Below are 20,100 nucleotides of genomic sequence, written 5' to 3'. Positions count from 1 at the left end.
GATCCTGATGAAACTTTATATCTGGCATCTATTTACGATGATAAGATGTGAAGCTGTGACACCTTCAAGCTGTTATGTGATATGTGTGACCTTTCTTGATGTGAAATTGGCATGCAAACACTTTCTTTACTTTTTATACTGTTTTTAAATTTGTAATAAAGTATTACAGCTTTTATTATACTTGTTGGTATTCCCTGGAAGGCATTTTTTTTTTTTTAATCAGAAAGGTTTTTATTGTGTCACAAGATCAGAGGTACAATCTGAACTGACAGAGGAACATATCCTCAGGGTGTACTTTAATAACAGTATAGTATACAGACGGTGGTATAAGGCACGTAAAACTAAGACATGGCATTTCTATTAAAAAGCTTATGACAGATGTGCCCCTTCCCTGTTTTTAGCACTGTACATTCCAATGATAAGATGATAACAGATTAAGTGACACACTTGTAGTCATATACGCTAGGGATGTTGGAAGGCTTGTTTAAAGTTCCATTAATTATGCCTCTCCCGGCCCCTGACGGTCAGGTTGACAGAAGAGAGACAGTTGTGTATGTAGCGCTGGCTCCTGACGAGCAGAGGCTATGTTTTTTTTTGAAAAGTTAATTTGCCTGAAACCACAGTTGGATTTCGGGCCTATTTCTCTAAATTTCTGGTTTCAGTATGAGTCCAGCTGGGTTGCTCTAGGTTCTCCTTGACCACAGGTGTCGCTGTCACCGCCAGGCAAGAGTAGAAACGCAGTCTAGCTGGGTGTACTGAATGACATTTTTTTTTTAGAACCAGCCCAGTGGGAGTGTTTCCTGCTGTGCATTCTTGGAGGTGGTACTTAAGGTACCAACGCCACGTGGTTCGGGGTTCCATTTTTATTTTTCTGTCTGTTCAGTTCCAGTGGTCCTCCTGACCCAGCCCCATGGCCCTGCTGGCCTGGGGTGTGGAACCATGCATCCCAAGACTTGGGGCCGGCTGGCCCGAGGCAACGCAACTGCCGGGACAGGCCTGACTGGATTTCAGGGCCTACTGATCCAAAGGTGGTCCGGTGCTGTCTCATCTGAAGGGAGAGGCCCAGCAACTGAGGAGCCCCAGGGGAGGACTCTTCAGGAGAAGGCCGTGTGCAAGGCTGGTTTCTCTGAAGGAGACTGGAGGCTTAGTTGAAGGATGCAACCTGGATCAAAACACATATGGTATGGCCAGATCGGCTGAGAGAACCTGGTACTGTATGTTAGCTTTTTAAATTTATATACGTCCCTCAGTAACGCTCAAGTGTACATCACAAGTCTGTGGCAGAGACTTTGTCGAACACCCTACTGGCTGCTAGGCCTAGTGAGAGGAGGTCTATTCGGGGATTGTAAAATCCAGTTGTGAAACGGTCTTTATTCTCTGGATTTTCTACAAGGACTTCCTTTAATATTTGCAATCTAAAGTACCCGAACTTACTCCTAACCTTCTACCCTTTATTGAAAGACTCTGTTTCTGTTCTAAATAAATAACACAAAAGAAGATTCAGTGTCAATTTCCACATTCTTTGGGCCATCTATCACGGGAATTCTTAGACGGAGAAGCAAACGAGGAGGTAACGGTAAGCCCAATAAAACCAGAAGCTCCTTCGGGGGTCAGTGCTAAATTGTACTTTTAAGGAAGGAGTCCTCTGGGAAAATTATATGGTATCTGGCACTACCCTAGGTATTAATTAAATAAAGTCCCCACAATTTGAATTGTCACCAGATTAGGAAAAGTGAGCACATCTTCCAATGGGGGGCAGGAGGTGACAAACTAGGATTTCTTCACTTTGGGGGAATTTGCTCTCACTTCCTGTTTTGGCTATGTACAGTACAGGAAGTAAAGGGAAATCTCCCCACTGGGACATAGGTGTCAAAAAAAAAAAAGAGCCAAGGGTTATGTTATAAAACTGCCTTGGGCTTTAAACACACTGGGGCTCTTATAAACGCTTTTCTCCTAGGAGGAGAAAAGCATCTGCCAAAACACTGCTAAGCTGTGCTTTTTTTTAAGAGCATTTAGAAGCGTGTCAATTGCTTGGACATTTATTCATTTAATTGGACAGAATATTAATTTATTCTGGCCACTGAAATATAAAAGCTCTCAAGTGCAAAAAAACACCTAGGGGGTTATTTACGAAAGGCAAATCCACTTTGCACTGCAAGTGCACTTGGAAGTGCAGTCACTGTAGATCCGAGGGGGACATGCAAGGAAAAGAAAAAACAGCATTTTAGCTTGCACATGATTACATGATAAAATCAGCAGAGCTTCCACTCATTTCAGATATACCACTTAGATTTAGAGTGACTGCACTTCCAAGTGCATTTGCAGTGCAAAGTGAATTTGCGCTTCGTAAATAACCCCCATAGTGTTTACCCACATTTTAGGTGCTTCAGCCATTTTTTTACGCTCAAAAGCTCCTCTCCTGAAAGCACAAGTGATTTTTTTTTTCTTCCTATCTCTTAACGTCCCTGGCTCTAAACTGTAAATGCCTAAAGTGTGCATAGACACATAGGGGGTTATTTACGAACGGTAAATCCACTTTGCACTGCAAGTGCACTTGAAAGTGCAGTCGCTCTAAATCTAATGGTTAGAAGAGCTGTAATATGTGGAAGCTCTGCTGATTTTATTCAATCGTGTGTGAGCTAAAATGCTGTTTTTTATTTTACTTGCATGTCCCCCTTGGATCTACAGCCACTGCACTTCCAAGTGCACTTGCTAATGCAAAGTGGATTTTCTTTTAGTAAATAACCCCCATAGGCTAACATAGAGGGGAGTTTAGAGGCAGAGGAAAAAAAAGCTCAAATGTCTGTAAATGCAGAGTTTTTGAGCTCGCATCCAAAATGAAGAAAAAAATGTGACTGTGTGACATTTCAAAAAAGTTTACACAATAAAAAAAAAACAGTAAATATGTAACTACAGTATGTTCTAATGCAGCTTCTGGCTATGAACAAGCCCTGAGGCTCCATTTAAACTTTTGACTGGGGAGCAGTAAACATTTGTGGTTGCACTATGGTTTTAAAGGAGAAGTACAGCCAAAGCTCGCTTGGCTGCACTTCTTTTGTGGATCACAGGAGTGCAGTTCGTTCTGCATGTGTTGCACATAAGGCAACCCGTTTGAATGATGAATGGGCCACCCTATACTGCTGTGAGACAAAAGCGCAAAAAAAAAAAAACAAGCATGAAAAAACATGATGCTTTGCTCAGGTGTGAATAGGGCCTGAAGAGCGATCCACATTTGGATCGAAGCTAGTGAGATGATGATGATCCCTGAGGCTAGGTTCACACCTAGCGTTTTATGAATGGACTTTTTTCACGCTACATGAATAAAGCAGTCCATTCATTTCAATTGGTGACACCAAAGAAGCTCATGTAGCTATTTGAGTGTTGAGCTTTGTGTATTTTTATTTTTTTGCCATGCGCCAAAATCAGCCTCTGCTTGCTGTATTTGGCTTGCCATTAACAACGAATGGCACTACAAGTGCAATACACTTTTTGTTCTCTTTTAGGTTGCGAGTGTTCTGTGACGTGCGCAAAAGTGCGCGATTTTGCGCACATACATGGAACACAAAAATGTGTGCGATCATGGAAGGCTCAGGTGGGAAAGCACCCGAAAAGTGAAAAATAGAGACCAAAAACGGTAAAGACGGTAATGTGTCGTAAAAACGCACATGAGCGCGCGTCCTGCGCTCTCTGAACAAAGGGCTGAACGCTCCTCAATGCAGGAATACCTACTATGCAGTACATGTGATACATTGGAGGAAGAGAACTCAGTGACAGCTGATCACATCTCCCATAGAGGTGAATTACATAGAAGTCACTATGATAAGACTTGCCGAGTGTCTCCATTCCTCCCGCAGTGTAGGAGGTGCGCCCCCCCCCCCCCATTCATGTTATTAAACAAACATCAAGACAGGAATCAGGCTAAAAATAGCCCAGAGCTGCCAGTTTGACAGCAGACGGGGATGGGCGTGGCAAAACCACCTGGAGCTCCCGATTGACGTCCCTCCCTACCAATGGCCGCTGACGCCATTCTGTCCAATCGGCACGAGCTGGCTGGTGACAGGCCAGGAAGGGGGCGGGACTTCCGTTGTCAAGGCAAATGTCCGGAGCTGGCTGTGCGTGTGCTGGATAGAGAGAGGAGGAGGAGGAGGTGGCCGGTGGATGAGCCCGTATACCCCGCACAGGTAATGGAGGGCCCGGGTGGTGGTGCGGGGGGAGGCTGTGTGGGGTGGGAGGGTGTCATGGCTGCTGGTCACCTGTCATAGGCAGTCAGTGAGCAGACAATGGGGCTGTGTGATGGAGACGGATCTCCTCCTCCAGGTGTGAGCACAGCAGTCCTCCTCCTGTGTGTGATCTCCATGGATCCCTATGGATCTATATGGCCTCATCTTCCTGGAGATCCAGGTGTGCCCGGCTCAGCCCTTGTCTGTACATCAGTCTTCTGTTTACATTTCTATCCACATCTGTGTGTACGTTGTGTGATGCTGGGGGCCCATCCTGGGCTCTCCTCCGAGGTCTGCAAGACATCACCATCATCATTTCTTCCCGAGATGCTTCAAATACAAGAGGAGGGGGATTTACTAATATAGACCTTCACCCCCCCCCCCAACCTCTGCCTTCATCAGGAGGTACGGATACCCCCCCCCCCCCCCCCCAACCTCCGCCTTCATTAGAGGTATAGGCACTCCACCTTCATCAGAGGTACGGACATCCCCCCCCCTCCCCAACCTCCGCCTGCATTAGAGGTATAGACACTCCGCCTTCATCAGAGGTACGGACATTTCCCCCCTCCGCCTGCATTAGAGGTATAGACTCTCCGCCTTCATCAGAGGTACGGACATCCCCCCCCCCCAACCTCCGCCTGCATTAGAGGTATAGACTCTCCGCCTTCATCAGAGGTACGGACATCCCCCCCCCCCCCCCAACCTCCGCCTGCATTAGAGGTATAGACACTCCGCCTTCATCAGAGGTATGGACATTCCCCCCCCCCCCCCCCCCAACCTCCGCCTTCATTAGAGGTATAGACTCTCTGCCTTCATCAGAGGTACGGATATCCCCCCCCCCCAACCTCCGCCTTCATCAGAGGTACGGATATCCCCCCCCCAACCTCCGCCTTCATTAGAGGTATAGACTGTTAGGAACTTCCCTTGTGATCAGTAAAAAAAACATCAGGTGTTCTTGAGAAGCAGGAAAATGTATTTCTGATGTGGCCCACAACAGAGAGACATGCTTACAGCACGAAAGCTGAAGAAAAATGTCTGCCAAAAGACTGTGTCCCGCCTTCACATAACCCATAAGAATAACATCTCTATGCTTCTATTGGCTGAGGAAACATAAATTAAGTTGTCATGGTACGAACTAGTACCTTTATTCTTTTAGCTATGTTTTCCTGTACATTCTTAGGCTATCATATTTAGTTAAATCTAATCATCCTACTTACTATGGAGTTAATTAGGACAAAACAATACAATGAGTTAATACAATAATGTGCTCAGAAGTAAGCTTTTTAACAAATCAGTCTCAGGATTATTGTTTTTCTAATAGTCACACAATAAACATTTAAAACTTTTCTAACATAGACTCTCTGCCTTCATCAGAGGTACAGATATCCCCCCAACCTCCGCCTTCATTAGAGGTACAAACATCCTCCCACCTTCATCAGAGGTATGGATATACCCCCCAACCTCTGCCTTCATCAGAGGTACAGACATCAACCCCCCCCATCTCCGCCTTCATCAGAGGTACGGATATCCCCCCCCCCACTCCGACCTCTGCCTCCATCAGAGGTGTAGAAGCCCCCCTCCAACCTCCGCCTTCATCAGAGGTATGGGCAGAATAAACATGGCCAGCCACCACCTTCTTCAGGAATATGGGCAGAGTAGACATGGCCAGCCACCACCTTCTTCAGGAATATGGGCAGAGTAGACATGGCCATCCACCACCTTCTTCAGGAATATGGGCAGAGTAGACATGGCCAGCCACCACCTTCTTCAGGAATATGGGCAGAGTAGACATGGCCAGCCACCACCTTCTTCAGGAATATGGGCAGAGTAGACATGGCCAGCCACCACCTTCTTCAGGAATATGGGCAGAGTAGACATGGCCAGCCACCACCTTCTTCAGGAATATGGGCAGAGTAGACATGGCCAGCCACCACCTTCTTCAGGAAAATGGGCAGAGTAGACATGGCCAGCCACCACCTTCTTCAGGAATATGGGCAGAGTAGACATGGCCTGCCACCACCTTCTTCAGGAATATGGGCAGAGTAGACATGGCCTGCCACCACCTTCTTCAGGAATATGGGCAGAGTAGACATGGCCTGCCACCACCTTCTTCAGGAATATGGGCAGAGTAGACATGGCCTGCCACCACCTTCTTCAGGAATATGGGCAGAGTAGACATGGCCAGCCACCACCTTCTTCAGGAATATGGGCAGAGTAGACATGGCCAGCCACCACCTTCTTCAGGAATATGGGCAGAGTAGACATGGCCTGCCACCACCTTCTTCAGGAATATGGGCAGAGTAGACATGGCCAGCCACCACCTTCTTCAGGAATATGGGCAGAGTAGACATGGCCAGCCACCACCTTCTTCAGGAATATGGGCAGAGTAGACATGGCCAACCACCACCTTCTTCAGGGGCTGAACAGAATAGATGTTTCCCTGAAATCTGATTAGATAAATAAAGGTTGGATTGAAACTTTCTTCTCTACCTATATGACCTGAGCAAAGCAGTCAACATAGATGTAAACCCAATCAATAAACTCACATAGAAGCTGTAACATCATTACATAATTCCAGAAATGGTTTTCAGTCTTTTAAATCTAAAAGAATACCTGTGATCCTGCTGTGAAGGTCATAGTTCGGACACTTCTTGGGGTGATGGCTGTCACCCAATTGTGCTCATGTGTTGTCACTTTTAATATGACCCTCCATATATTCTATCCCCTCCACTCCGTCTTGTAGACTGCAAGCTGCCATGCCAACACACATTGGTCACCATTGTAGACAGGTGGTGATGAAAGAGGGCTGGAGATCAGCAGCTGTAGTGAGATGTAATCATAAATCAGAAGTTTATTGTGATACAAGGGGCTTCAACAAAATATACTGTCTGTCCAGATCTTGGCTTCACGTTTGCATAGTATATTGTCTAGTAACTATTATTAGTATCTGGTGTCTAGATCTGTCAGTGGTTTTGGTGTATTCTCTTCCTGTGCTGTGCTTGTATCTTAAGCACCCATATATAGATCAGCATGCAAGATTTGGGAACCCAGACCATCCAATCAGAGTCCATCCTTGGTGCTCGTTTTCTGGATCAGGGCGATGTACCTACATCTTTGCCATATAACTGAATACAATTGGTGATAGGTGGAAATGATGTAATAATAGCTCTACGTAGGGCTACAATCACATGATGGCATTTTGTGTACATGTGCAAATGTGCGTTTTTTTTTTTTTTGTGTGTTGTTGTGCCACAAGCATAGAACAGCCCATTCATTTCAGTGCGTAGCAGCTTAGTTCTTGTACCTCCCCCTTATTTATTAATTTTTTTCAGCTTTAAAGCTTTTTTTTTTTTTTATTTTTTTTTTACCTGGGAGTTTTACAGCGTTTTGGGGTGTTTGTTAACTATGAATGGTACCGTAAGCGTTAAATTGCACGCATAATGTGTGTAAATGCAGCTTTACCATGATTGCTATGCGTTGTCACATCTTCAATACCATCTATAGTCTTTGCACTGCTTTGGGTTTTGTATACATCATAAGATAAAGAAAAAACATTTTTTATCTTCATGCAATTACCTACAATGCGTCTTTCATATGGACAGTTCTCAGTGAGTTATGGATAATCCAATTCATATTGTACGCTCGTGCCTTGATGTCTTTTTATTATAACATTCGTTCCTTTCATTATTGTGCTGCAGTACTATGCCATGTACCTGTGTGTCTATTATCTAATGTCTGTATCCATCTTTTCATATGTGTGGCTTTGATCCCTTTTTGATTTGACTTCTCTCTTGTATTTGCTTCTTTTCTGCCTTTGTTGTTTTCAATACTCTCCAGTATAAAATGTCATATTTAATCCTGTTTACATTCTTGCTGTGAACATTTGGCGGGTTGATTGCTGTAGTCATTCTAAGCACGGAGTGTCTCTTTTCCACGTTACATGGTGTCTAAATTCTGCGTTCTATTTGTTGTTCTACCTCTTGTCTCACATGTGTCTGTCTAGATTGGAAGGACATTGTAAGCCGTTATTGGGATTTCTCCCCCCCCAATGTAATTGCTGATTGCCTGTTGGTTTTTATATTAGGAAGTTGCATGTGTTTGGCACAATGGCATCACGTGGTACTGCATTCACAATACTGAATATTGTGTTTTAATTGCTCAAAGTAACAAAGTGCATCTTTAGGGGTTGCCATAAACACTACATCACGGCTGTGCAATACATTTTAGGCCTCTTGCATGCAGTACTGATGTTTTGAACATCTGCGCTTGTTTTTTTTTTTTTTGTACGTAATTTCACCTGCTTGTTTTGCGTGTATTCACAAATATTTCTGCACGTATTTGTGCGCACAACACATTCCTAGGGAAAATCCATTCATATTTGTGCTCATATGCAAGTATTTGCGTGCATTTGCACATACCAGTGCAAAAAACTGACCGAGAATGCAGATTTTTACTAATTCTGGTACTTAATGTATTCAATTTATACCCAATTAGAGTCGCTTAGGGCTGGTTCACACCACAAAAACGCACTTCAGATCTGTTCTGGACGCATTTCTGCATGCACGTTTTTGATGCATTCCGGAAGGGTTTTTAATAGATATGCACCAATACGGAGTATTTGTACAAGTATCGGTACTCATGCAAATGCACTATACCTGAAACTGATACGTCAGGCTCTGTTCTTTGAGCTGTCAGTGGGTCTCCCCTGCCAAAGTGTTAAAGAAGTCCGGTAATTGGAGCTGTAGAAAGCAGCTGGCAATGTTTATTAACAACATTGCTAAGCCGAAACACTAAAAATATAAAAAGAAACCTTGTTTCTTCTTGTATCTTTCTGTTTCTTCATCTGCAGATCAAATGGATGATCTCTCTCTCTCTCCTATCTATCTATCTATCTATCTATCTATATAATATATTTTTAGATCTGTAAAGGAAATGACTGCTCTGGTGTGATCTATGCCATTGAAAACCATATTATCCACTTTCCATTTTTTTTTTTTTTTTTACAGAAAAATCGTACTGGACTGCATGTGGTGTAATCTGGCCACTTCTAGGAAATTAGGATTTTGAAGTCAACCTTTTATTAGACATGCTAAGACTTAGGCCTCATTCATACCAAAGTGTACGCCCATGGAGAGCCGTGTTACCCGCATGGGGTTGTTCGTTTCCTATCGCCCCAATGCCTGGGACATGCAGTTCTGGGTAGGTGGTTTCTTTCTCACTTATCCCTGCTGTGGGGAAGCCTAGCTAGCTGCTGGATCTCTTTTACAAGCAGCGGGATGGGACGTGTTGGCTAATCATATAGACGGACAAAATCCAGAGCTGTTCTGTCCCCGTCTGATATAGGAAATGGGAAGGGATGAGCATACATAATTTCTGGTTTCCTCTGCTCCATTTTTATAAATGGAAAGCATTTGATTGCACCTATCTTGGCGCGATCAAATGCTTTTAAGGGCAGCGGAGGGAACTGAGGTCTTGTTGACCCCAGATCACTCCATAAAGAGTACCTGTCACTGCTTATTGTTGTCACAAGGGATGTTTACATTCCTTGTGACAGCAATAAAAGTGAAAAAAAAAATGTAAGTAACAGTGTAAAAATAAATATCAAAAAAATTGAAAGCACTCCCAAACCCCCCCTCCCCCCCATACTCACATGTTTTAATGGCGTTTGAAAAACACTGCGCAAATATTGTGTGGCATAAAAAATTGCAACTCTGCTTCAACGACTACAGATCCGCGCTATAACTGAATGACCGCTACAGCGCGCACCTGCTTTGCCGGGACTACATCTGTTGATGTCGTCCCGTGCCCAAGCAGCCTGCGTGCCCCTTTCAGGACGTGTGCGGCGCGCTCTGTGTCTCGTAGACTCGCTAGATCACAGATCGGAGTAAGGGGTCGATCCCGACCCCTTACCACGTGATCCGCTGTCAGCCAATGACAGCTGATCACGTGATGTAAACAGAGCCGGTAATTGGCTATATTTTCTCCTTGCACTGACAGCGTGAGGAGAAAAAAAAAGCCGATCACCGGCGGCTGTGATTGGGACATCACAAAAAATATTCCCCAGTAGGGCTTTAAAACAGCATAACGGGGTCAAAGATTTATTTATTTTTAAATGTCCAATATCATGGTATAGTTAAATACGATGTGTACAGTATGCAATTTGGTCCAATAATACAATGCATGTTCCACAATTCAAAAAACACATTTTGTGCACATCATTACATAATGTTATATCGTATGCGAGCTCCAACGCGTTTCAACCTATGTACGGTCTCTTCAGGGGGATAATTGGATTTAAAAAATATTACATGTATTCAGAATTAGGCTCCATGCACACTGAAGCTGATAAACTGCAGTTTATTGGAGTTTGGGCGTTTTTTGTAAAAGCCCATAAACTCCACTCTATGTTAGCCTATGTGTCCATGCACACATGGACGTTTTTCAGCTTTAATGAGCAGTGGAGTTTATGGGCTTTTTTCTGAACGCCAGAAATTCGCGTTCAAAGTGCCGTTTTTCAGCGGCAAAAAACGACAAACGCTCATTAACGCTCATTAACGCTCGTTCATTAGTGTTCGGCATTCTATTTTTCAATGCATTGTGGGATTTTTGGAGTGTCCTCTGTGTATTTTTATAAAAAACGCCCATTAACGCTAACGCTAGTATAAAACGCTGTTAAAAGCAGGTTTTTCAACCAGCGTTTTCTGCCAGCAATCTGGCGTCCAGAAATAGCTTTTTTGAGCTTCAGTGTGCATGGAGCATAAAAAAAGCATGTCATCATACATCACATTAAATAAGCTTTAGTAGTATATTTACCACTCAAAAGTGGAATAAATGTTCTTATAGCCAGGAATGGTAGGAGCTGTTGAAGAATTCGGAGGGCTTGTTTGGTAAAAAGGCGTTGCTGATGTAAAAATTAGCTACAAATACTGCAGCTGCTGACTTTTAATAATCGGACACTTACCAGTTCCAGGGTCCAGCGAAGTAGGGGATCGAAGCCCCGCTGGTCCCCCCCCCTTTTTGGCGGCACCGGCATTGTAACTGTGGGCGCCGTGCGCTGTGAGTGGCCGTGCAATCTGGGACCTGTCACCTGTCCCAGATGATTGACAAGAGGGAGGGGGCAAAGCTGAGCCCTTCCTGCGCTGAGGGGAAGTGATGTCACCAGCCCAGGCACTGAAGGAGGCAGAATACGAGGGACCCCCTAGCAACGGCCATTTAGAGGTGAGTAAAAAAAGATACATTTTTATTTTTATTTTTTTTTTAGGAATATTAATGATTTTTTTTTTTTTATTTTTTTTTTTTTTTACGTGCAACCCCACTTTAATGAATATTTCTAATAAAGGATGTCACTGGAGGGAGTCGTGTGGCTTTACCTCTATCCTGTATAGTTTCTTCTAAATGACATAATTGTTTTCATCGGCACGTGTTCTCTTCACATTCTTCTCTTTGTTTGGAAGATATTTGGCAGCACTGCTGTAAAGAATATGTAAACTCGGCATGGTATTTTATACAATACCTAGGTCTGTCCAAATATATAGACTGTGAAAGGTGAGCTTCTTTACAACTAAAACAAATCTAGTTCTATTCATAAGTCTACATGCATGTAAAAAGATGAGACGACAGAAGTATAACTAAAGGCAACACTTTTTTTTTTTTTTTTCCCCTAGTTTTGGGTAGTGGAGAGGGATTAGATCACCTGTTAGTTTTTATTGCTGTCTGTTCCCGTTAGGGAGAGGTACCCTCTATTATTCATTATCATTGAAAGTAAAAGAAAATCCCATATATTGGGTTGTCCCCAGAAAATGAATTGAAGGTAACGCTCTTCCAATGGGGACACTAGTTCAGGTGACGTGGGGGGTCCACAAGAGATTCCCTTTTTGTTTGCACTTCCTGTTTTGGCTGTGGGACAGGAAGTTGAAGGGGAAAACTCCCCAATGCATCAAAGATTGCAAAAAAACTGACGGGTTATAACCCTCCCCTTACTCTTATCTAAAAATGGGAAAAAAAGTTTTGCCTGTAGTTCTACTTTAAGCACTTGGCAATCCGTGCTATAGCTGAATGATGGCCACAGCGTGGGTCTGAATTCCCGGGAGGCCATCATATGATGGCCTCCCCTGTGCAGGCTTCCTGTGCGCGCTGTGATCACGAGTCACTGAGACTCGGGTGATCACCGATCCGAGTAAGGGACCGGTCCCAGCCCCTTACCATGTGATCAGCTGTCAGCCAATGACAGCTGATCACATGATCAAAACAAAAGCTTGGTTATCGTGTGGTGGTTTTTATTAATTTTTTTCTCATGCTGACAGCGGAGGAGAAGAAAAATGCCGATCACCGGCTCATCTTAATTCCAGCTGTCGCTGCGACTTCAGAAAAGGTTCCTGCATTACTTTGGAGAGGGGACTGGACAGCGCAGGAGGCAGCTGGTCTACCTTATGGAGTAAGAGCACACAATCTCATCCAAGGCTTGGTGCTGTTAAGGCATGCTATAGAGCGGTGCACTAATGCACCAGACCCATGTGAGTATCCTATAATAGGGCTTTGTGTGCAGTAAATAAAATCTTTAAAACTGTATCACACTTTGGAGTTTCTTTTTGATATTTATATGCTACATCTTTGAGCTAGAGCTGCATGATTCTGGCTAAAATGAAAGACCGTTGGGCAAATACAGCGTGATATAAAATATTGCAGCAATTGACATTTTATTCCCTAGGGTCTCTGCTAATATATGATGTTTGGGGGTTCCAAGTAATTTTCTAGCAAAAAATATTGATTTTTAACTTAAGAAACAAGTGTCAGAAAAAGCTTTAAACTTTAAGTGGTTAAACCTCCTGCATTTACAGTTGTTAATAACTTGGCAGATTGGCTGTTTTTTTTTTCTTTACACACAGAAGGTTATCCCTTTGATCTAAGAAGGAAGTGTTAGTTACAATGTTTCATGTTAAAAACTTGGCAGACTGCCATGATGTTTTGACAGCTGAGTGAGCAGACAGGTCTCTCCACTTGTTATATGAAAGAATCAGCAAACTGTGCAATGGAGATCGTCGGGGGGTGGGGGGGGGGGTCGAATCGAGATCATGATTTTATTTTATTTTATTTTTTATTGATTGTGCAGCTCTACTTTGAGCAGTGTTTGGACCTTGTAACCCAACCTGACCGGGAGCCTGTTTTTGGTGATTTGTATTTTATGACATGTGTGTATTCACGCTATATGATGGTGTAAGTTGAATGACAACTTTAGTCGCTTATAAATTTTTATTTAGATCAATTTCTATTGCTTTTGCTCTAACGTCGTGATGATGCCTCACATGTGTGGTTTGAACGCTGATTACATATGCGTACGCGACCTACATATATGTTTGCGTCTGCGTGCAAGCACGAGGAGATAGGCATTTTAAAAATGTGTTTATTTTTTTCCACTTTCCCTTTTTCATTTTTTGATCACTTTTATTCTATTACAAGGAATGTAACCATCCCTTGTAATAGGAACAGGGCATGGCAGGTCCTCTTTACAGAGAAATGTGGGGTCTATAAGCCCCCACATAGCTCCTCTATGCTGGAAAGGCAGAGATAAAAAAAAAAAGAAAGGGAAAAAAAAAAAGAGGTGGGGGGGGGGGATAGACAGAAACATCTCAGGCTTTCCAGCAAAAAAAACCTGCCAGAGTGTGAAGTGATGTAATGATATCACTTTTGGCCTCTGAGGGTTATAGAGATGGTTTGGGACCATCTGGTCCATGGCCAGCTGTATATGAATCTGCCAGTGGCGGCGGTTTACATCTCTGACTCCCTGAATGCACAGGAGAGACCGGCGGGGGGCCCTTCCCACTCCTTGTAAAAGCTATCAAGCAGCTAAACAGCCGCTATGATGGCTTTTACTTTGCAGGGAATTGCTGGCTGAAAAAAAAAAGCTGCAGACATCATTCAGAGATCACCACTCAAAGTCCACAATGTTATATGATGGCCTTCGGGAGACATGTGGTTTACATGATTTAATCAACCAATGAAATAATCGATTTCTCCAACTGATTTTAAGCTGTTTGAGGACAACTTGCATATCAATTTCTATCTGGGCTCGGAATTGACAGCCTCTCTCTCTTCCACTACATCTGTTTGCTGGATGTCATCACTACACAATGCACCTAGCTGACCCAAAGTTTTGATTGACATGTGAGACAGCGGGATGTGTCATTCAGTGATAGACGATGAGGAGTAATGACTACACCTGGTTGGGAGAGGAAAGTAAGATTGCTATGATGTCAGGTCTGGTTGAGTAACAGGGAGCAGTTGTGAACAATGGTGTATGAGTAATACGGCTCTGCTGAAACCACCGTTGTCAGACAAATTGGAAGTGACAGTCGATCTCCCTGGAAGGAACCTTTGGCATTCATTCTGGTCAGCTCTGAGCTATGGAAATATTGGGAGCCAGGCTGTCATGAGGCAAATAAGCTGCCATTCTCGCCTTCCTTTTTATTAGTACTAGTTAGCTGACTGTCAGGCTTATACTCTGCCTTCAACGCATTCCGAGTCACCATCCTGAAAACAGTTGAGGACCATTCTGGGTCAGTGATTTATAATAAAGCCAGAGGGGTCTCATGACAGTCAGACACCCAGTGCTTATTATTTTAGTGCTCGTTTAGTAGCAAATTTTAGGGCTTGACGTAACTACTTTGTGCATGCCTGTGTATTGAGCCGGTATGCAAATACCTGAAACGTAAACAAAGTGTGTGAGCCTGTCAAAGGATGTCAGTCTGTGCGAGTGGAAGGATGTGGGAACTGAAATGCATCAGTCTCCTTTTTTAAAGCAGTTTTAAAACTCAAAAGTAAACCTTTTTTTATTATTGCAGCTTGCCAATCCTTCAGTGTGATTACTGCTTTAGTTTTTTATATTTAGGGTTTTTCTTTCTTCAATTTTTCACCTGGTGATCTAGACAGTAAGCAGAACAAGCTGTCCTGCAGATGTAGCAGTTAGAGGGTCGAGGCAATCCATTTACCATCGGCAGGTCTGCTTGCATTAATGCTTTTATCCCAAAAGAAACAACTGTGGCTGTAGCTGCTTAAGGGCCAGTTCACACAGCGGGCGATGCGAGGCGACACGACTCGCCTCGCCTCGCCTCGCTCCCGCAAGTCGCCCCCATTCTGTACAATGGAACCGTTCTGAGAGGAGCGACTCGAGTCGCTCCGACTCAGAAAAAAGGTTCCTGTACTACTTCTGGGCGACTTCGGGGGCGACTTGCATTGACTTCTATACAGAAGTCATCTGCAAGTCGCCGCTGAGGTCGCCGCAGGTCGCGGCGAGGCAAGTCGGAGACGCCTCGCCGCGCCTGCAGTGTGAACCGGCCCTAAAAAGTGTTAGTTGGAGTTTGGCTTGAATGTGTTATTGAATCAAAATCTGCTAGAACAGGGGCGTCACATGCATATTCATCGTGGGCTGCATTGTCCGTGTGGTTGTCCAGTTGTATCTGGGGTACACTACGTACAAAGTGCAGGGTCCAGGATTACATTGCATATATAGTGCAGAGTTCAGAAGTGCACTTTGCAGAGCGCTGGGTATGCGCTACGTGCAGAGCGCAGTGGTTTGCGCTACGTGCAGAGCACAGGGTTTGCGCTTACGCTGCGTGCAGAGCGCGACCACAACCCCTCAAAAAGGTCTCCCTCTCCCCCAAAACTGTTCCAAATAAATAAAAAATGCATGCCCATAGATCTGAGTAAGCCCTATGATGTTTTCTGTTTTTTGGAAAAGGTCTCATCATTGCAACCCTGTTTGCGTTGGCCTTGTGCTTTATGGCACAGCAGATATCCCTACAGCTCATTGCATATGATAATTTATCGGTATAGATTATTCAAAGCATCCAGAACAGAAACGTATGTTCTTCTCTTTTTTTTTTCTGCTCCACGCCTGGATTAAATCTAACAAGCTAAAGGCGGTGCAGCCGACTGCCTTGACTTCCTTGTCCTTTTGGGTTTTAGAAATAACTTTAGTTGGTTACCCTTAACCAAGTACAATAAAGGTCTGTAGCAATCAATGACGTTCCTGGTCGCTTTGGCCATCAGGTTTGCTCCTGGACTAGGATTCTAGTGCTTTTGTTCTGAATATTTTATTAGGACTCAGGGGATGTAATTATTCAGAGTAGCAGCATGGAGAGAAGTGACCCTATGCCAGGACCTCTAGTATTGCCACTATTTCTATCTAGAACAGTATTCATGTGTTTTCCTGAATATTGTTTTTTAAAAACCCATTTTTTTTTTTTTTACTCGTTTGATTGCTTATTTTTGGTGTTGATTTTGATGTATGAATTGGGTGTGGATTACACCTCAGTGTAGCGCTTTCAGGCAGAAAGTCGTGCAACTTTACTGCGATTTGGAGCTTCTGGCTTCAAGCGTTTTGGAGCGGAGATGTGAACAATCTCCATAAAGAATAATTGATATTTAATTATTTTCCCCCCTCCAGCGTTTTGCAGCTTTAGGCTCTAAGCTACAAAAGCTCAGATGTGAATGGGGCCTCAGGCTGCATTCATACCTGAGCGTTTTTCAGCTTGTAAAACGCCCACCAAGTAAAATCCCATTCACTTTGTTGGCACCTGTTCACATCTGAGCGTTTTCTCAATTGAAGCAAAATGCCTGAAAAAAGCTCTGAGCTCAAAAAAAGAACATGAACTTCTCAGGGGCAGATTACAGGCGTTTTTCTGCCTTTTGCATTGTTGACCTGAATAAAAACGTGCGACTTTGAAACGCTCAGGTGCGAATGCAGCCTAAACCATAATGTACTCTAGAGCAGTGGTCTCCAAACTGCGACTTGGGGCTGGATGGGGCCCTTTGTTTGCCTTTTTTATCTAGCTCTTGGAGCACTTTTCCTTCCACTGATATAAGACACTATTCCTGCCACTGGTGCCAATGATGGGGCACTATTCCTGCCACTGGTGCCAGGACAGTGTCTACTCCATGTCCCCAGTCTGGCCCCCCTATATTCTGAAGCACAGTAAACTGACCCTTTGTTTGGAGACCCCCCTGCTCTGGAGAATAAAACCTGGGACTTTAAGTATAGCATCCAAGAAAGGTCAATTGCATGCCAAGAATAAATTATATAAAAATGAATATTACAGAGAAATACCTTACCTGCTCAAAATAAGTATAAGTCATTTTTAAAAACTTATTCCCAAAAAAAAATTGTATGTATATAATATAATTTTTTTTTTTTTTTTTTTTTTTTTTTTACATTATATTGTCTTCTCCCGAAATGTGCTGCCTCTTCAAAATGTCATAATATATTGTACTTTCTCATAGATATATATCTATCTATCTCAGATATTTTTGGGCTGGGATAAAAAAGGTATGAGACATTAGGGCTTCAAAAGAGAACGAAAAGGGGAGAAAAAGAGAAAAGCTTTTTCGTTATAGAAGTCATACATTTTGAAAGGAGACTGAATCCATTAGGAAGCTTACTCAGAAAGCATTCCTCTCCAGAGCTTCTGGGGACCATATGTTATATGTACAATGGAGATCAAAAGGCGACTTTTCTCTCCTAATTACTTATGTACACCGATCAGACATAACATGACCACCCATCCTAACCCATTTGTGACATGGTCTACACTAGACATCGGAAGGTATGTTGTGGTATCTGGCACCAAGGCGTCAGTAGCAGAGTTTAAGTTGCGAGGTGAGGCCTCCATGGATCTGACTTGTTTTTCCAACACATCCCACAAATGCTTGATTGAATTGAAATCTGTAGAATTTGGAGCAAAGTCAACACCTTGAACTTGTGTTCCTTAAACCATTCTTGAATTTAGCAGACCAGGCCACTTTCTTCCATTGCTCCATGGTCCAGTTCTAAAGCTCCTGTGCCCACTGTAGGCGCTTGTGGCTATGGACATGGGTCAGCATGGGCACCCTGACCGGTCTGCAGCTATGCAGCCCCAAAAAACACAAACTGATATAGGACTGAAACGATTAATTGATATTAATTAAAATCCTTAACGATTTTGATTATCAATATCGATTAGTTTGTCCACACCTTCCTCCCTGTCCATCCATTAAAATCCTCCTCCTGTGTACAAGACGGCTCAGTATGTAACCCGACACGTCCGCACCGCACGTCCTCCTCGCTGTCATCCCCACTGATCTTATCAGCCCACCCGCTGCTGCCTTGAGGCAACAGAGAGGCGAGAAGCAGCCGTGAGGAGGGCCGAGTTGCACACTGTGAAAGGTAGCAGCTAAGGGCGAGTAATAACACAGTAAAAACTGGAACTCAGTACATAGTACATTATTTTTTTTTATGACAAGTGCCCCATAAATATTCCTGGGGGGAGTTCCCCATCATTGGTGTTCCGGGGGTTGGAGGAATGGTGCCCCATCATTGCTTTTCCTCGGGGGGGGGGGGGGGGGAAATAGTACCCCATTGGTGTTCCTGGGAGGGGGGGATGAATAGGGCCCCATTTGGTTAACCCGGGGAGGGCATTAGTGCCCCATCACTGGTGTTCCTGGGAAGAATGGTGCCCCACCGTTGGTGTTGCTGGCAGTAATAGTGCCCCACCGTTGGTTTTTCCCCAGCAGGAATGGTGCCCCACCATTGGTTTTTCCCGGGAGGAATGGTTCTTGAACAGTTCTAGTTCACCTCTTTTCAGAATGTTTGTTTTTGTACTGCTGCAAAGCTGTGTAATGTTAAACATTTTTTATTCTGCAGTCTCCGTGTAACACTTTTTTTTTTTTTTTTCATTATTACTTTTAAATGAAAAAAGGGCACATTACATTTTTTTTTTTTTTATAATTTTATGCGATTAATTGATTATGAAAATAATCGTTAGTTGGAGCCCAACTGTGATGCGCTGTGTCCTGACTCCTTTCTGTCAGAACCAGCATTAACTTTTTCAGCAATTGAAGCTGCAATAGCTCCTCTGTCGGATCAGACTACAAGGGCCAACCTTCATCCCCCATGTGCATCAATAAGCCTTGGCTGCAAATGACTCCATCGCTGGTTGTGCTATCTTGGACTGATTTTGGTAGGTCCGGACCACTGCAGGAAATGAATATCCCACAAGAGCTGCACTTTTGGAGTTGCTCCAATGATTGTAATCTAGCCATTTACAATATGGCCCTTGTCAAAGTCCCTCAAATCCTTATGCTTGCCCCCCCTTTTTTTTTTTTTCTTTATTTTACCCGACAGGCCATTACCAACTTTAAAAATCCATACTAAGTTCACAGCTGCAGCAGCTGCCATGGTATTGCTTTTAACCCCTTGCACATCAGAACATTTATAAATCTACTTTGGTAGGCAAATGGTTAAAGACTAATTATAGAAAAATACTTGGTCTGCCAAAAATGCACACAGATCTTATGTCCTGCTGTTCGCTGACAACGCAAAGCACCTTTTGTATTGGTGTCAGCCCTGCCCAGTTATCTTTTGCTAAACTACTCAAACCCCTCTAGTTTTCCATCTTTAAGCCCAGGTTCGCACTGAGCTGTGGGAATGAAGTCGTGCGAGTTCAGATTTCATGCCCGCATGTCGGCCCCAATTTCGGCCACGATTTCAGAGACATCACTGCAGGTTTCTGCACAGATGTCAATGTAAGTCGCAGCCCAAAATCGCAAAAGGTAGTACAGAAACTTTTTTGAAATCGGTGCAGCGCCGTAGGTGCCATTGACGGCAATTGCCGCCGATTTGTTGTGTCAAAATGCTCCAGTGTGAACCAGGGCTAAAACCTAAAGGCTAATCCCTCTGTAGCCCCCAAAGAAAGAGCTAATTAATCTCCTTGGGATAACACTGGTAGACACATGACAACTCTAAATTTCTAACTTGATCAATAGTTGGTTATTTTTGTGCACTTATCACACCGATCAAAAAAACAACAAAAAGAAAAAAAAAAAAACTTTTAATGGTGCAAATAATAAG

The 20,100-nt window shown here is 43.6% G+C and overlaps 1 protein-coding gene across 3 annotated transcripts in view; it reads left to right on the top strand.

Annotated features, from left to right (window-relative positions):
* The first annotated feature begins 920 nt into the window (after positions 1-920).
* WDR37 (WD repeat domain 37) overlaps positions 921-20,100 on the top strand; it is a 284,920-nt gene continuing 265,740 nt past the window's right edge. Inside the window, exon 1 of one of the 3 annotated variants that reach the window (XM_077491119.1) lies at positions 921-1,576. The gene's annotated coding sequence lies outside the window, so the exon portion shown is untranslated. Of the gene's footprint in view, positions 1,577-4,055; positions 4,182-20,100 lie in introns of those variants that run through there. The other 2 variants (XM_077491118.1, XM_077491120.1) reach the window with 2 other exon arrangements.

Source organism: Lithobates pipiens, unplaced genomic scaffold (genome assembly GCF_037356315.1).
Source record: "Lithobates pipiens isolate NorthernLeopardFrog02 unplaced genomic scaffold, aLitPip1_a1.2 Scaffold_19, whole genome shotgun sequence".
Taxonomy (NCBI): domain Eukaryota; kingdom Metazoa; phylum Chordata; class Amphibia; order Anura; family Ranidae; genus Lithobates; species Lithobates pipiens.
Note: the sequence above shows the minus strand (reverse complement) of the source record. Positions and strands in the feature narration are given on the sequence as shown.